The sequence below is a fragment of the Oncorhynchus kisutch genome, linkage group LG16 (assembly GCF_002021735.2).
Source record: "Oncorhynchus kisutch isolate 150728-3 linkage group LG16, Okis_V2, whole genome shotgun sequence".
In the NCBI taxonomy this organism is placed as follows: domain Eukaryota; kingdom Metazoa; phylum Chordata; class Actinopteri; order Salmoniformes; family Salmonidae; genus Oncorhynchus; species Oncorhynchus kisutch.
This window is the reverse complement of record NC_034189.2, coordinates 22,910,023-22,928,279: the sequence shown is the minus strand read 5'-3', so window position 1 is coordinate 22,928,279 and position 18,257 is coordinate 22,910,023.

The window sequence follows — 18,257 nt, the reverse complement described above, 5'->3', positions numbered from 1 at the left end:
ATTGTTCATTCGGCTGCGCGTACCACCCTCTGTAGCGCCTTGTGGTCTGTGACGATGGAGTTGCTGTACCAGGCTGTGATGTAGCCCGACAGTATGCTCTCAATGGTGCTCCTGTAGAACACTGTGAGGGCCCTCAGGGACAGACCAAATTTCTTCAGCCTCCTAAGGTTGAAGAGTCACTGTTGTGCCTTCAACACAGTGTCCTTGTGGTTTGACCATTTTAGCTCCTCTGAGATGTGTATGCCAAAGAACTTGAAGTAAGTGCTTCCCCTTCTTCAAGTAGATACACTACTTAGTGTCTTAATGATGCCCAACTGTTGTGAAATGTAACTCTCAAAGTGGGATCAATAATGAGAAATACTTTGGTCTCGAGATGTGCCAAATTAATACAGCCCTTTATATGGGGTAATAGGGACCTCTGCTGGTGAATGGGTGGTATTACTCATTTGAATCTGATGGAGATGCAAGTTTAGATTGGAATTACACAAACAATCAACAACACCAATTAAAACCGGCAACCAAATAAATAAAATAAATAATCAGTTGAATTTCAGAAAGGGGCGGGACATAAACTAGAACAGATCTTTTGTCCATTGTGATTTTCTTCACTGACTAGACAACATGAACTTTCCACCAGACCTGGGTTCAAATACTATTTAAAATGATTTAAAATATTTTAGCTCTTAGCTTGATGGAGCTTGCCTGTTGCAATGGAACCAATGGAAAAGTCCCAAAAGTCTAAACCCTGTCAACATAGCAGGTTAAAACAAATGCTCAAAGTATCTGAAAGATTTCAAATAGTGTTTGAACCCAGGTCTGGTTATCACTTGCACTCACGACCACTTGCCCTCAAGGTGCGAGACTGTTTTGAAAACTGGATTTAGGTGGTCAAATGAAATGCTATGAAATGCCAAACTAAACTATGATTATCAGCGGAACAATTTGTTAGCGTAACTTGTGACTGCTTAGCACGATTATCACTACAGAGCTTTGTGAGACTTGGTTGTTGCACTGTAACAAAGTAGCTGTTGTCTAGGCCTGCATATCTCGACGTATTGCCCTCCAACCCTACATATTTTCACTGTGCTGCCTCTATCCCTTGCCAAATATTTTGTGTGAAGTAGTATTGGTAGAGAAAAGGTCAGGGATATTTTAGATCCTTTTCTTTCAACACAGTCAAATTGCAGGGATTACAGGAATCAGTATGCAGTTGCAGCATATTGCCTTCATAAGGTTGTCATCAAGCGCCTGTCAGTTTAAGCTTGGGCTGCATCTCAATCCACCACATCCGCCTGTGTCGACCTTCCACATCTGCCGTGGAAAGTGGCAGAGCTACAGCACTGTTTGTCAAATCAGGGCTGTTTGTCAAAATAAGGGCTATATACTGTATATATACAGTGGGGAGAACAAGTATTTGATACACTGCCGATTTTGCAGGTTTTCCTTCTTACAAAGCATGTAGAGGTCTGTAATTTTTATCATAGGTACACTTCAACTGTGCGAGATGGAATATAAAACAGAAATCCAGAAAATCACATTGTATGATTTTTAAGTAATTAATTTGCATTTTATTGCATGACATAAGTATTTGATACATCAGAAAATCAGAACTTAACACAGAAACTTGGTACAGAAACCTTTGTTTGCAATTACAGAGATCATACGTTTCCTGTAGTTCTTGACCAGGTTTGCACACACTGCAGCAGGGATTTTGGCCCACTCCTCCATACAGACCTTCTCCAGATTCTTCAGGTTTCGGGGCTGTCGCTGGGCAATACAGACTTTCAGCTCCCTCCAAAGATTTTCTATTGGGTTTAGGTCTGGAGACTGGCTAGGCCACTCCAGGACCTTGAGATGCTTCTTACGGAGCCACTCTTTAGTTGCCCTGGCTGTGTGTTTCGGGTCGTTGTCATGCTGGAAGACCCAGCCACGACCCATCTTCAATGCTCTTACTGAGGGAAGGAGGTTGTTGGCCAAGATCTCGCGATACATGGCCCCATCCTCCACTCAATACGGTGCAGTCGTCCTGTCCCCAAAGAATGATGTTTCTACCTCCATGCTTCACGGTTGGGATGGTGTTCTTGGGGTTGTACTCATCCTTCTTCTTCCTCCAAACACGGTGAGTGGAGTTTAAACCAAAAAGCTCTATTTTTGTCTCATCAGACCACATGACCTTCTCCCATTCCTCCTCTGGATCATCCAGATGGTCATTGGCAAACTTCAGACGGGCCTGGACATGGGCTGGCTTGAGCAGGGGGACCTTGCGTGCGCTGCAGGATTTTAATCCATGACGGCATAGTGTGTTACTAATGGTTTTCTTTGAGACTGTGGTCCCAGCTCTCTTCAGGTCATTGACCAGGTCCTGCCGTGTAGTTCTGGGCTGATCCCTCACCTTCCTTATGATCATTGATGCCCCACGAGGTGAGATCTTGCATGGAGCCCCAGACTGAGGGTGATTGACCGTCATCTTGAACTTCTTCCATTTTCTAATAATTGCGCCAACAGTTGTTGCCTTCTCACCAAGCTGCTTGCCTATTATCCTGTAGCCCATCCCAGCCTTGTGCAGGTCTACAATTTATCCCTAATGTCCTTACACAGTTCTCTGGTCTTGGCCATTGTAAAGAGGTTGGAGTCTGTTTGATTGAGTGTGTGGACAGGTGCAGTTAATACAGGTAATGAGTGGAGAACAGGAGGGCTTCTTAAAGAAAAACTAACAGGTCTGTGAGAGCCGGAATTCTTACTGGTTGGTAGGTGATCAAATACTTATGTCATGCACTTATAAAATGCAAATTAATGACTTAAAAATCATACAATGTGATTTTCTGGATTTTTGTTTTAGATTCCATCTCTCACAGTTGAAGTGTACCTATGATAAATATTACAGACCTCTACATGCTTTGTAAGTAGGAAAACCTGCAAAATCGTCAGTGTATCAAATACTTGTTCTCCCAACTGTATATACTGTATATACAGTACCAGTCAAAAAAGTTTGGACACACCTACTCATTCAAGGGTTTTCCTTTATTTCGACTATTTTTTACATTGTAGAATAATAGTGAAGACATCAAAACTATGAAACAACACATGGAATCATGTAGTAACCAAAAAAGTGTTGAACAAATCCTTTGCCACCCTTTGCCTTGATGACAGCATTTACACACTTTTGGCATTCTCTCAACCAGCTTAATGAGATAGTCACCTGGCATGTTTGAAGGAGTTCCCACATATGCTGAGCACTTGTTGGTTGCTTTTCCTTCACTCTGTTGTCCAACTCATCGCAAATAATTTCAATTGGGTTGAGGTTGGGTGATTGTGGAGGTCAGGTCATCTGATGCATCACTCTCCTGCTTGGTCAAATTGCCCTTACACAGCCTCGAGGTGTGTTTGATCATTGTCCTGTTAAAAGCTAATGATAGTCCCACTAAGCGCAAACCAGATGGGATGGCGTATCGCTGCAGAATGCTGTGGTAGCCATGCTGGTTAAGTGAGCCTTGAATTCTGAACAAATCACTGACAGTGTCACCAGCAAAGAACTCCCACACCATCACACCTCCTCCATGCATCACGGTGGGAACCACACATGTAGAGATCATCCATTCACCTACTCTGTGTCTCACAAAGACACAGCGGATGTAACCAAACATCTCTAATTTGTACTCATCAGACCAAAGGACAGATTTCCATTGGTCTAATGTTCATTGCTCGTGTTTCTTTGCCCAAGCAAGTCTGTTCTTCTTATTGGTGTCCTTTAGTAGTGGTTTCTTTGCAGCAATTTGACCATGAAGGCCTGATTCATGCAATCTCCTCTGAACAGTTGATGTGTCTGTTATCTGAACTCTGTGAAGCATTTATTTGGGCTGCAATTTCTGAGGCTGGTAACTCTAATGAACTTATCCTCTGCAGCAGAGGTAACTCTGGGTCTTCTCATGGCGGTCCTCGTGAGAGCCAGTTTCATCACAGGGCGTGATGGTTTTCTTGAAATGTTCCACATTGACTGACCTTCATGTCTTAAATGAATGATGGACTGTCATTTCTCTTTGCTTATTTGAGCTGTTCTTGCCATAATATGGTATTTTACCAAATAGGGCTATCTTCTGTATACCACGCGTACCTTGTCACAACACAACTGATTGTCTCAAACGCATTAAAAAGGAAATAAATTCCACAAATTAACTTTAAACCAAGCCACACCTGTTAATTGAAATGCATTCCAGGTGACTACCTCATGAAGCTGTTTGAGAGAATGCCAAGAGTGTGCAAAGCTGTCAAGGCAAAGGGTGGCTACTTTGAAGAATCTCAAATATAAAATATATTTTGATTAGTTTCACACTTTTTTGGTTACTACATGATTCCATATGTGTTATTTCATAATTCTGATTTCTTCACAATTATTTTAACAATGTAGAACGTAGTAAATAAGAAAGAAAAACCCTTGAATGAGTAGGTGTGTGCAAACTTAACTCATACTGTATATATTTCCTAAGCTTTCTATATCTCCCAGATACAGGACAGACACTTCAAAACCTTATTCCTTATGATTCACTTTTTGACTGTCTTTTTGGCCATTTATAAATGTGTTATTAAATGTGTTTCTAAGGTCTATAGTAGTAAAGGTCAAAATCAATATTTTATTTATTTATTCCTAAAGTTCCAAATCAAATAGCAAACTGATCCATGGTATGACCATCTTAAAACTCCATATGTTTGCTTAGTATCAAGGCACAAGGCGAGACCCAGATGCAGACACAGGAAGCAGATGGTTGGAGTCTTACAATGTTTAATAATCCAAAGCGGTAGGCAAGAGAATGTCGTGGACAGGCTAAAGGTCAAAACCAGATCAGAGTCCAGGAGGTACAGAGTGGCAGACAGGCTCGTGGTCAAGGCAGGCAGAATGGTCAGGCAGACGGGTACAGAGTCCAGAAACAGGCAAAGGTCAAAACTGGGAGGACTAGAAAAAGGAGAATAGCAAAAGGAGTACAAGAAAAATACGCTGGTTGACTTGACTAAACAGACAAGACGAACTGGCACAGAGAGACAGGAAACACAGGGATAAATACACTGGGGAAAATAAGCGACACCTGGGGGGGTGGAGAGATCAGGGCATGACAGCTTAGTAGAACCCCCCCTTAGACTTTTAGAGGTTCATGGCAGTTTATGACCATTTCTGTCGCTTTACATATACTATGTCCATAACTCTGTTATGAGGCATGACATACTAAAATATCTGCTTGCTTAGCGAGGGCTCACTTGGAAAAGAGTTGTCAATATCAACGTGACTTCCCTGGATAAATGCAGGATAATAGATTAGAGAACATGTTTATGAGCAAAGCAACCACTAAATATTGGTAAGGTTATATCCATATCAGTTCACTTGAACAATCGTATCTTTGAATTTCCTGAAAACCTGCCTACACAGAGGACTAGGAGCAGTCCTTCAGAACCACAGTACACTCTTAGAAGAAAAATGTGCTATCTAGAACTATCAGCTGTCCAAATAAGAGAACCCTTTGAAGAACCCTTTTTTTCAAGGTAAAACCCTTTTGGGTTGCATGTAGAATCCTTTCCATAGAGGGTTCTACATGGAACCCAAAATGGTTCTACCTGTAACCAAAAAGGGTTCTACTTCTCCTATGGGATCCCCTTTTTTGAAGAGTGCAGAGCTCTGATACAATGTGGTGTAATTTGCAGGAGGCACCGACGAGCTCCGATCATGAGGCGTGGTCATCCCCATCAGCAGTGCATCACAAGGAGGCATGTTGTAAGCCAGTCCCACTATTACCATAAGGGCCTTCCTGTGTTTGTTCAAGATATAAGAATGTGGCCCCCTTCGGCGGTCTACAAAATCTGACTGTTTTTTTCTCTGAAGCCAACTAGGCTAGACATTATGTAATATGGGCCGATGCAATCATGTGTTTACTGTAGCAATAAGCCATTGTTTTATGCAGCTACATACACTATGGAAGTTTGGTTAATTGCAAAATGTTGGCATGCATGTTTACTTTGTGGTGGTTCATGACATATACTGGCCAGGTGAATCCATGTGAAAGCTATGATCCCTTATTGATGTCACTTGTTAAATCCACTTCAATCAGTCTAGATAAAGGGGAGGAGGACAGGTTAAAGAAGGATTTTTAAGCCTTGAGACAATTGAGACATGGATTGTTTATATGTGTCATTCAGAGGGTGACTGGTAAATACAACATATCTGAGTGCCTTTGAACAGGGTATGTTGCTGTAGTAGGTGCCAGACGCAGCGGTTTAGGTCAAGAACTGCAACGCTGTTGGGGTTTTTCACACTCAACGGTTTCCCATTTGTATGAAGAATGTACATATGTGCTATAATATTAATTACTTAATATTAATCCATTTATTATCTCAAAACCATACAAATGCTCATTTTTAGCCAAACAATTCATGTGCCCACTCAACTGTGTGGGAAGGTGTGCCCCATTAGTACATTTTTCTATCCAATATTTCCCTTCATTTAGGTGACCCCTCAGACGCAAAGGTTCCATATAGCCTCTTTAACTACTGTGAATTCATGTGAACTTGGATATATGAAGGAATGATTCTCATAATCACATGAACGAGATGAGACAGGAAAAGGAGAAGAAGGAAGAGAGGGGAGGGGAGGGGGATAGTGGGCGCCAACCGAGAGGTTGAACAGCTCCTAGTTGCAGTGTTAATGACTCCCACTGTGCCTTTTTGACCAAGGGCAAGGATTACCATTAAGCTCCAGTCACATCTCGCTTGATCAAAGAGGTTGCAACGGTTGTAGGCTACTTCACACACTTCACATAGACAGAATAGTAGTTAAGAGGAGGGATAATGAGGGAGACTGGTTGGTCAAGAGATGTGCACATGCATGTGGATGCCGTTTGGGTTTTAATGTGCACCCATCCAGAAAAAAACGATAGTTTTCATTTCATGTTGACTCTCTTGCACCTGTGGTGATATTTACTCAATACTTATGGGGGTAACTGTTATTATTTTTGACATGTATAGTAAGAGGTTGACCTACTTTGTAATGGGAGTGGGCAGCATTGTCTTAATTTTAACCACGTATCAACTTCCGATATGCATTCTTATATTCATATATAATGTAAGATGATACTTTAAACTATGACTATGCATGAGGATTCCAAGGTTGTGGGTATGTTTGTGAAATGGTGTGTGTTTTTGGTTTTACTATTTTGGGGACCAGAGGTCCTCACAAGGATAGTAAAACAAGAACACACAATTCTGACAAGTGGGGACATTTTGCAGAACTAAAAAGGCTATTTTAGGCAGAGGGATTGGGTTTAAGGTAACAATTAGGGTTAGGGTTAAGGTAAAGGAATTAGGCTTAGGTTTAGGTTTAGGTTTAGGGGTTAGGTTAATGGTTAGGGTTAGGGCTAGGGGTTAGAGAAAGTAGGATTTTGAATGGGAATCAATTGTTTGGTTCCCACAAGGATAGTAAAACAAACGTGTGTGTGTGTGTGTGTAGTCTTTTTAAATTATTGGCCAACAATAGCCAAATATATAGAGAATGCCTAATATATATATGTAGAGTATCAGTCAAAAGTTTGAACACATCTACTCATCCAAGGGTTTTTCTTTATTTTTACTATTTTCTACAATGTAGAATAATAGTGGAGACATCACAACTATGAAATAACACCTATGGAATCATGTAGTAACCAAAAAAGTGTATATATATTTTACATTTGAGATCCTTGGCCTTGACGACAGCTTTGCACAATCTTGGCATTCTCTCAACCAGCTTCATGAGGAATTATTTTCCACCAGCCTTAAAGAAGTTCACACATATACTGAGCACTTGTTGGCTGCTTTTCCTTCACTTTGAGGTCCAACACATCCCAAAATTTCTCAATTAGGTTTAGGTCGGGTGATTGTGGATGATAGATCATCTGATACAGCACTCCATCACTCTCCTTACACAGCCTGGAGGTGTGTTGGGTCATTGTCCCATTGAAAAACAAATGATAGTCCCACTAAGCACAAACCAGATGGCATGGCGTATCGCTGCAGAATGCTGTGGTAGCCATGCTGGTTAAGTGTGCCTTGAAATCTAAATAAATCACAGACAATGTCATTAGCAAAGCACCATCACACCTCTTCCTCCATGCTTCACGGTGGAACCACACATAAAGAGATCATCCACTCATCTACTATGCGTCTCACAAAAACACGGCGGTTGGAACCAAACATCTCACATTTGGACTCATCAGACCAAAGGACAGATTTCCACCGGTCTAATGTCCATTGCTCGTGTTTCTTGGCCCAAGCAAGTCTCTTCTTATTATTGGTGTCCTTTAGCAGTGGTTTCTTTGCAGAAATTCAACCATGATGGCCTGATTCACGCAGTCTCCTCTGAACACTTGACGTTGAGATGTGTCTGTTACTTGAACTCTGTGAAGCATTTATTTGGGCTGCAATTTCTGAGGCTGGTAATTATAATGAACGTATCCTCTGCAGCAAAGGTAACTCTGTTAATTGAAATTCATTCCAGGTGACTACCTCATGAAGCTGGTTAAGAGAATGCCAAGAGTGCGCAAACTGTCATCAAGGCAAAGGGTGGCTACTTTGAAGAATCTCAAAAATAAAATAAATGTGGATTTGTTTAACACTTTTTTGGTTTCTACATGATTCCATGTGTTATCTCATAGTTTTGATGTCTTCACTATTATTCTACAATGTAGAAAATAGTAAAAATAAAGAAAAACCTTTGAATGAGTAGGTGTGTCCAAACGTTTGGCTGGTACTGTAATATATAACCTTTCATTATTGTACAGATGACCTGCTTGAGTTAACCAATGATATACAAATGAAGGTCTTTTTGCAACTAAAACAATTATCAGAATGGATACCAAAGGACCAGAATTAAGGTTCACGCAGCATACCATTATGGTAATCTCCCACCCCCTCAGCAACCCTGCTGTTAGCAGCGTCACCCTGGTTTCCCAGGAACCCCGCTTACCTCCCCCGGAATGCTTCGATGGAGAGGCAGGCACCTGTCGGGCGTTTCTCGCCCAGTGTTCACTCATCATCGAGCTGCAGCCCTCCTCCTTCCCCTCGGACCGCTCTAAGATAGCATACCTCATCACGCTGATGTCCGAGAGGGCTCTCGCCTGGGCTACGGCAGTACGGGAACAACAGTTGGTTGTATGCTTCAGTCTGGAGGAGTTTGTGGCGGAAGTTAAGAAGGTTTTTGAGGCTCCATTGTCCGGGAGAGAGGCTGCCCAGATGTTACTCCAGCTTCGGCAAGACTCCCGAAGTGTGGCAGACTATGCAGTGGATTTCTGCACGTTAGCAGCTGAGAGTGCCTGGAACCCAGAAGCACTGTTTGACATGTTCCTGCATGGAGTATCGGAGGAAGTAAAGGACGAGCTTGTAACCCGGGAACCACCAACAGATATCAACTGGCTCATCACCTTGACCATTCAGATCAATGGGCGACCACGGGAACAAAGTAAGGAGAGGAGTGTCGATTCCACCTCGCTTCCGAGGCATCCCGGAAGTCCATGACGACTCCGTTGCTTAGGCTAACTGATTTCCTCCGAGAGCCTCCGAAGACTGCCGAATCACCTCTTCCAGAGCCTATGCAACTAGGCAGAGCTAGGCTGTCTCCAGCTGAATGGCTATACAAGCTTCACACTAAGAGTTGCCTGTATTGCAGGAGTACTGGTCATTTCGTCTCCACCTGTCCACTAAAAGACCAGGCTCACTGGCAGGAGCGAGTAGTCTGGTGGGCCATACGGATAACTTTTCCTCTCCACTTACTCTCCCCGCTTTGTATGCCATTTTGCTGTGGGGGAACGAGTCAATCTCTCCGGGTACTCATCTGAGAGCTTTATGGATGCTACACGCTACCCTGGCTTCCGAGCTGGACATCCATACTCAGCCCCTCTCCATTCCCATGGACGTTAGAGCGCTGAACGGGCGCTCTATAGGCTGGGTCACCCACAAAACCATCCCCAACCTACGTGTGTCAGGGAACCACAGTGAGACAATTCAATTCCTGCTCGTTAAGTCTCCTCAGTCAGGTTCCCGTGGTATTGGGATTCTCCTGGCTCCAGCGACACAATCCCCTCATTGACTGGTCTGCTGGTGCCATCATGGGCTGGAGCCCGTTCTGCCACACCCATTGCCTGAAGTCAGTAGAGCCTGCCCCGGGATTGTCTTCCTGGGGGCTCGGAAGTTGCCCTGGACCTCTCCGCCATTCCGAGTACCAAGACCTCCTTAAGGTGTTCAGTAAGGCCGGGCTACTTCAATTCTGTTGCACCAGCCATATGGAGGTGGGATTTACTTTCTCCCAGGCACCACTCCACCCTGGGGACAACTGTACTCTCTGTCGTGTCAGGAGACAAAGGTTATGAAGTCCTACATTGAGGACTCCCTAGCTGCTGGGTTCATCCGTCCTTCTGCCTCCCCAGCCGGCACAGGGTTCTTCTTTTTGGAGAAGACGGACAAAACCCTGCATCCGTGCATCGACTACCGGGGTCTCAACGACATCATGGTGACTAACCGCTACCCTCTACCACTCATCTCCTCGGCCACACAGTGGCTCCAGGGGCCACCGTGTTCTCCAAGCTGGTCCATGGAACACCTGGTGTGGATACAGGAAAGGGAAGAGTGTAAGACTGCCTTCAACACGGCCAGCGGTCACTACGAGTATCTGGTCATGCCATTTGGCCTTACCAACACCCCTGCTGTGTTCCAGGCTCTTGTTAATGATGTTCTACGCGACATGTTGAACCGGTTTGTCTTTGTCTACCTCGATAACATCCTCGTCTTTTCCCGCTCCGTCCAAGAACACATGATCCAAGTTCGACAGGTGTTGGCCTTTGTGCGACAACACTTCTGGTGGCCTACCTTGGTTCCTGACGTCTCTGCGTTCGTCGCCACATGCACGATCTGTGCACAGAACAAGACTCCTCGGCTAGCTCCGGCTGGTCTCCTTCAATCTCTATCTGTCCCTCACGTCCCTGGTCTCACATATCCCTGGACTTTGTCATGGGTCTCCCCCCATCTGATGGCAACACCTCCGTGCTGACTGTATTGGATCGGTTTTCCAAAGCCACCCACTTCATTCCTCTCCCCAAGCTACCCTCTGCCAAAGAGACGGCCCAGTTCATGGTGCAGCACGTCTTCCGGATCCATGGACTGCCAGTGGACATGGTCTCCGACCAGGGTCCTCAGTTCTTGTCCCAGTTCTGGAAGGCGTTCTACACACTCATTGGGTCGTCGGCCAGCCTGTCCTCCGGGTTCCACCCCCAGTCCAACGGCCAGTCGGAGTGAGCCAACCAAGTCCTGGAGACGACTGCGCTGCCTGGTCTTTGCCAACCCCACCACCTGGAGTCTGCAACTAGTGTGGGTTGAATACGCCCGCAGCACCCTTCCTTGCTCTGCCACGGGTCTATCGCCATTCGAGTGATCCCTGGGGTATCAGCCCCCGCTTTTCCCTGAGCAGGAAGAAAAGGTCGGCATACCTTCGGCCCAGATGTTTGTCCGCCACTGTCATCATACCTGGAAGAGGGCCCGGTCAGCCCTTCTCAAGACCACCTCCAGGTATCGGCAACTAGTGTGGGTCGAATACGACCACAGCACCCTTCCTTGCTCTGCCACGGGTCTATCGAGTGTTCCCTGGGGTGTCAGCCGCCGCTCTTCCCTGAGCAGGAAGAAAAGGTTGGCATACCATCGGCCCAGATGTTTGTCCGCCACTGTCGTCGTACCTGGAAGAGAGCCCGGTCAGCCCTTCTCAAGACCACCTCCAGGTATCGATGACAAGCGGGTCACCACCGGACCCAGGCTCCCCGGTACCAGGCAGAAGGTACGGCTATCCACCAGGGTTCTGCCCCACAGTGTGGAATCCTGCAAACCCCGGGGTTTGGAATCCTGCAAACCCCGGGGCTATGCACAGACTTTTAGAGGGGCAGTTGCTCAAAGTGACCCCCCATCAAAAAGAAGGCAAGAGGGTTATGGTCATTGCGAATGTAGATTATGTTAATCAACTAGTTAGCTAGCTGCAGGGGTAGTGCAGTGTGCGCGCTCATGTCGGGACAGAGAACCGGGGAAGGTGAATTTTCCAAGATTCTAAAAACAAAATCTTAGCTAGTGATGGGCAATTAACTTAAATAACAACAGAGAAAATACAAGTGAAATTAAAATGTAATTAAAAAAACGCCAGCCAATCTGAATGGGCACTTTTCTCCTAGGAGGGCAAAAGGGCAAGTGCTCAGGTACCCTTAGACCTATCTGTACGCGTGCCTGTTTAAATTATAAAAGGGAAGGACTGTAATTAATGTATGTAATTCACTATTTACCTCAACAGTAACCTGTGAATCTACAACCCCTAAGGAATGTATGTTCATATGTATTTCATAATTAAGAAACATTACACTGGCTGGTAATATGGCTCCAACAATGTGAAATGCATGTGACTGGTTTGAATCTTTTTTTTTTATCTCTTCCACTATGTGTGCTGGCAGCCAGATGAGAAAGCTGGCAGGTTCTTTCTTGTAGGCCTACATGAAGGCTGATTTGTAAGATTAATACATTGAAGTGATACTGGGAAGGGCAGTGTGCAAGTGTCTCTTTTCATTTAAGATATCATCAAATTATTCCCACGCACATATGCAATATAGACTCTTAATGAACTTTTTCCATTGGCAAACAATCCAATAGTACAGATAATATTAGAAGTAAATCAAGGACTTGTTATTTTTATTTGTTATTTTTCCGCCCCTAAATGTACTTGTTAATCATTTTTACTTTAGCTATATTGGAAAAATGGCAGGCTTTCTTTTGTAGGCCTACATGAAGAAAAGAATGTGGCGGATTCATAATTAATCTTTACCATTGGCAAACAATCTAACTCAGATCTTACAGAGAGAGTTAGAAGTAAATTGAGGACTTATTATTTTTTCTTTCCCTAAATGTACTTGTTTAATTATTTCTACTTCCTTTATACACTTGCCAGCCTACACCCTTCTTCTGCCTTTCAAAATGAGGTGGCTCTCTATACCTTTGTAATTGTTAAGAATTTTTAAAGGAATGTTGGCTTTCTGTCAAGTTATTTCTTAAAGTGCTGTCTGTGCTTTGAAGTGGGAAACAAACATATGGTAATTGAAAGCTAACTTTTTTTTCAAAGCACTCATCTGATGTTTTCTCCCATCTCTCAAACCGTAGCGCCGAGAAAATGGCCGTCCTCTAATTAGGAGGTGTTCACCCTCCTGAGGACGTCGATATCGTGCATGTCCTAGTTATTGTGAAATAATGACTACTAATTAGTGCAACTGAACAACTATTGTCTGTATTCGGAGATGCCCTCAGAATAACCCACTGCCAAGCAAATAGTATGCCCATTGGGAACACACTGGTTGAATCAACGTTGTTTCCACGTCATTTCAATTGGTAATGTGGGATTGATGAAGTTGCGCTTACTGTGACGTTGAATGCTCTAAAGGAATCTTTAATTATCTGCCTTGCAGGTTGTTTTGTCCTTTTGTGATTAATTTATTGTGGTGTTGCATTAGGTTAATATCAAACTAAATTCTGCTGTTTTGCAATGTGTTCAAAATTCATGGAACCCAAACAGAGCTTGATAAGGGAATGTAGTCCCAACTAAAAGATCATTAAAAATACTTAAATGCTACCTGTCATTTGAAACCACCAGCTGAGGGTTTGGATAAAAAGGTCCTACAGGATATGCTCTCTATTCCTAGAGGTGAAAGTAAAGCTGTGGTCTGTAAGAGATATAACACTTTCTCACTATACCATGCTGCCAACATCACAAGGGCCTCCAAGGGTTCTTGGCTCACACGAGGAGGGAAGGATTGGAACGAGGAAGGAAAGGAGGTAGGGTGGAGGTGTAAACTACACTGTAAAAAAAATCCTGTTAATTTACGGTAAACTTCTGGCAGCACAAGTGCCAGAAATAAGACAGAAAACTGCAGACAAAATGTACATAAATAATCCATATAAAAACAATGATTTTACGACATTAACCTGGAATCCTCTTGTTTTGTTGTTGCTGGCATTGGTTGTGAAAATGAACTGGCCAGCTAAAAAGCATAAATAACTCCTTAATTGAAGACAAAATATAGCTAGAACACAGATTATAATCATAATATTACAAAAACCTGTTAAATGTAACTGTTATCAGTTGTGAAAATAGAGAATCCGACCGCGTAAACCCAGAAATGACTCATGAATTGATGCCAAAATATAGCTAGAACACAGATAATGTATTACTTTTCAGGTAAGACCTAGATGCAGACAACATCGAAGTAACAACAGTTTATTAATCGAACAGGGGCATGCAGGTCAAGGGCTGGCAGAGGTCAGTAATCCAGATAGGTAGGGCAAAGGTACAGGACGGCCGGCAGGCTCAGGGCAGGCAAAGGTCAGTAATCTAGAAAGGTGGGGCAAAGGCACAGGACTGCAGACAAGCAGATTGGTCAACACCGGGACAACAGGAACAATCGCGACAGGAGCATAGGGAAAACTGCTGGTAGGCTTGCTGAAACAAAATGAATTGGCAACAGACAAACAGAGAACACAGGTATACATACACAGGGTGTAATGGAGAAGATGGGCAACACCTGGAGAGGGGTGGTGACAATCACAAAGACAGGTGAAACAGATCAGGGTGACATGATTGTCATAATATTACAAAAACCTACCCTCAATATAACTGGTATCAGTTGTGAAAATAGAGAATTGGTCAGCTAAGAAACTTAAATAATTCCTTAATTGATGCCAAAGTTACACAAAAATACAGATAATTGTCATAATATTACAAAAACTTACCCTTGATCTAACTGGCATCAGTTGTGAAACTAGAGAATTGTTAAGTGAAAAAAACAAAAAACAGACATTACTCCTTAATTGTTGCCAAAATATAGCTAGAACACAGATAATTGTATATTACAAAAAACTACTCTCAATTCAACTGGTATCAGTTGTGAAAATAGATAATTGGTCAGCCAAAAAAACAGACAACTCCTTTAATTGTTGACAAAATAAAGCTAGAAAATAGAAAACAGATATTTATAATATTACAAAAACCTACTCTCAATGTAACTATTATTGGTCGTGAAAATAAAGTATTCTCCAGCAAAAAAAAAGAAATAAGACATGACACAGAGATTTCCTTATAAATGTATTTCAAGATTTATGGCGTATATTAAGTTATTCAATACATGTTCAAACCTTAACCTGTGCGTGCAGTGGCATGGCAGAGAGGTAAAGGGGTAGACAGAGAGGGACGGGAGGGGTGTGTTAAGAAGATAATCTCGGTGTCAAACATAAGAAATTCAATTCAATATATATATATTTTTTTTAACATATCAGTATTTTGACATTTTGGTTATAAAGCATATGTCAAATTATTATTCTGTCATCCTAACCCACAACTATCTGGGGGGGGGGGGGGGGGGGGGGGGGATGTGTGTAGGACAAGGTATATCGATGCTAGTGCAAAAACATTTATTGAACTCAAACTTTACATATACCGTGTCAAACATTCATTTAAAAGCAACTTACAACATGCTAATGTAAAAACATTCAGTTCTTACATTTTGGCCAAGTGTTGATCATCTGCCTGTTTCTTGACTACGTGCTGCAGTCGGTGGATTTAAGTACCTGTATGTGTGCGTGCGCGAGGCTACTCCCTCCATTCATAGTCTGCGATGTTTGAGATCAGAAAAATAACTTTTGGTATTGATTGCATGCTGATTTCTTGACTTCTCCACTTTGGACCCCTTATCTGGGTTGATCTTGAATAGGCACCTGCGTTGGACGAAATAACATAAATAATGTAATTCTATACTAGTGTGTCCGCCCTTCTTAATCACTAGCAGTGGTCCTCTACCCCTTCAGATACAATCATTTGATTTGTTGACTAACAAAAATGTACCTGCAAAAATCAATTCATCTAATTTAAAGGGGGCTACATTAAGGACGTTTGCAATGTAATATTAGAAAATGTCTATGATACAGTTAAACAGTGGAACGACAATGTTTTTTCACCAGAAAGTATATTGGGTGCATAGAAAGTGTATCCTGAAATGCTACATTTCTATTGGCCAACAAGGGACTGGTGTGGTTCTGTTTTGAAATTGAAAGTTGTAGTTAACAGTAAGGCATCCTAGATGACAACACCAGAGTTAGTTTTAACATGCAAACGGCCCTTGCATCGTGTCACATTGTGATACAGCAGACTCTCTAAGATGATGACGAATATGACTTTTAAAAGCATTATATTTTGTGAACTGAGATTTGCAGCTCAGCATGCAGCATACATATTGGCCACATGCCATATGACTTTTAAAAGCATTATATTTTGTCAACTGAGATTTGCAGCTAAGCATGCAGCATACATATTGGCCACATGCCAATTATTTGGAAAGACCTGACATGTTCCCAATTTCTCTATACTTATTAACTTACTTGTAACAAAGAAAAAAAAGTAGATTTTAATCTTGGTTCCAATTAACTACAGAAGTGTATCTTTCTGATTTGCTTGATTAATGACAATGGACTTCAAAAGGGGACAATAACGATTATTTATTTGTACTTCCTGTAACGTCGGGTGAATGATGATTGAGGAGTCAAATGCAGAGAGCGAAGTGAACGGGAAAAACGCTTTCATGTCCTTCAAAACGTAACAGGTCCAAACATGGGTGCATGCCCTAAAACACTGGCGCTAAACAAACCCAAAACCTAGTTACAAACACTAGACAACGAAAACTCAAAACAAACACGATACATCACCAAACCAACAAGCCCGCACAAACACCAGCGGGCAAAACGAACTTCAATAACACCCATCCCAAAACCCCAACAAGGAACAGGTGAAAACAATTAGACAAAAACAAACGAAAAGGAAAAAGGGATCGGTGGCAGCTAATAGACCGGCGACGAGGACCGCCGAGCGCCACCCGAGCAGAAAGGGGAGCCACCTTCGCTGGTATTCCTGACACTTCCATGCTAAACGACTCAGTTTGCTTAACTAAACTAGCTATGAATATTACTTCAGTTTGCCGATTGCAGGGAATTTCCTCAATTCCAATTCAAGTAACTGTTGAAGGAGAAAGAGAGAGAAAATATGTTATAAAGGTGGGATTGGTTTACAGCAAACTACCTAACGTTAGCTAGCAAGTTAGCGCAGTAGCTAGGTTATGAAATGCAGCTTGCAATCTAGCTAAATAGCTGAATGTCAATGTTTCAAAATTCAGAAATAATACATATTTAACTTGTCAACGTATGTAACAAAAAACGGTTGCTTATCATAGCTGGCTTGCTGCTAGCTAGCCACGGTCTGGTTGGTAACTAGCTCGGGTAGTATTAACGTTAGCTAGCTATCTTGCTCACGCGTCTGAGCTGCCAACCACAAACTCCACGATATTAACTAGCAAATACATCACAAAGTTAACGAACTGCACATCTAGTAACTGCTCTCCTATCACCTCATGTGCCAAGCTGCTGCACACTCTATGTTTGTAATAGAGTGATCAACATTTGTAACATGACAGACAATATCAATATTTTTACATAATCTTTCATAGCTTTATACATTTAAAAAAATCCTTAAACTGTACTTGACCATTCATAAATAGTAAATGAACCGTTAGATAACAGTCACTATCTGTTCAAATATATGCATTCACTTTCATTGCGGTATTGTAAATACTCATAATTTTACAGTTAATGTTTAATGTAGTGATCAATATCAGTACAATCACAGACGACAGCATTCTTTTTACATTCTCTTGCATAGTTTTATACTGTTTATAAACATCGGAAATAGTATTTTTTTTAAACTAATTATCTGCATTTAGAATGTAAAACTAAACTATCCATAAAACAATGGAAAATGTAGTTGTTTCTTTATAATGTATATTACTTTATTTCTACAGCTTATTATTGTGGAAAAGGGATGCATGTCTGTAAAAATACAGGAAGTTTCATGTATTTCGCATTTACTGACATTTCCTATTCTACACGACGAAATTTGAATATAAGTGTATCCCTGTCATTTCACAGTATTCTACCATTATTCATAAATATAGAAAAAAATATGTAAAAATTAACAGGCCTCTCCTTTGGATAATTCCTAATAGTTTACACAGGATCATGAGTTCATGTTAGAATGTGAACATGTTACCAAAGTCTTTTGACTTCTCACGCAGCACCCCTTCCTTCCTTCCTACACTGTAAACATTTTTTTTGTTTTACCTTACCTTGTATTA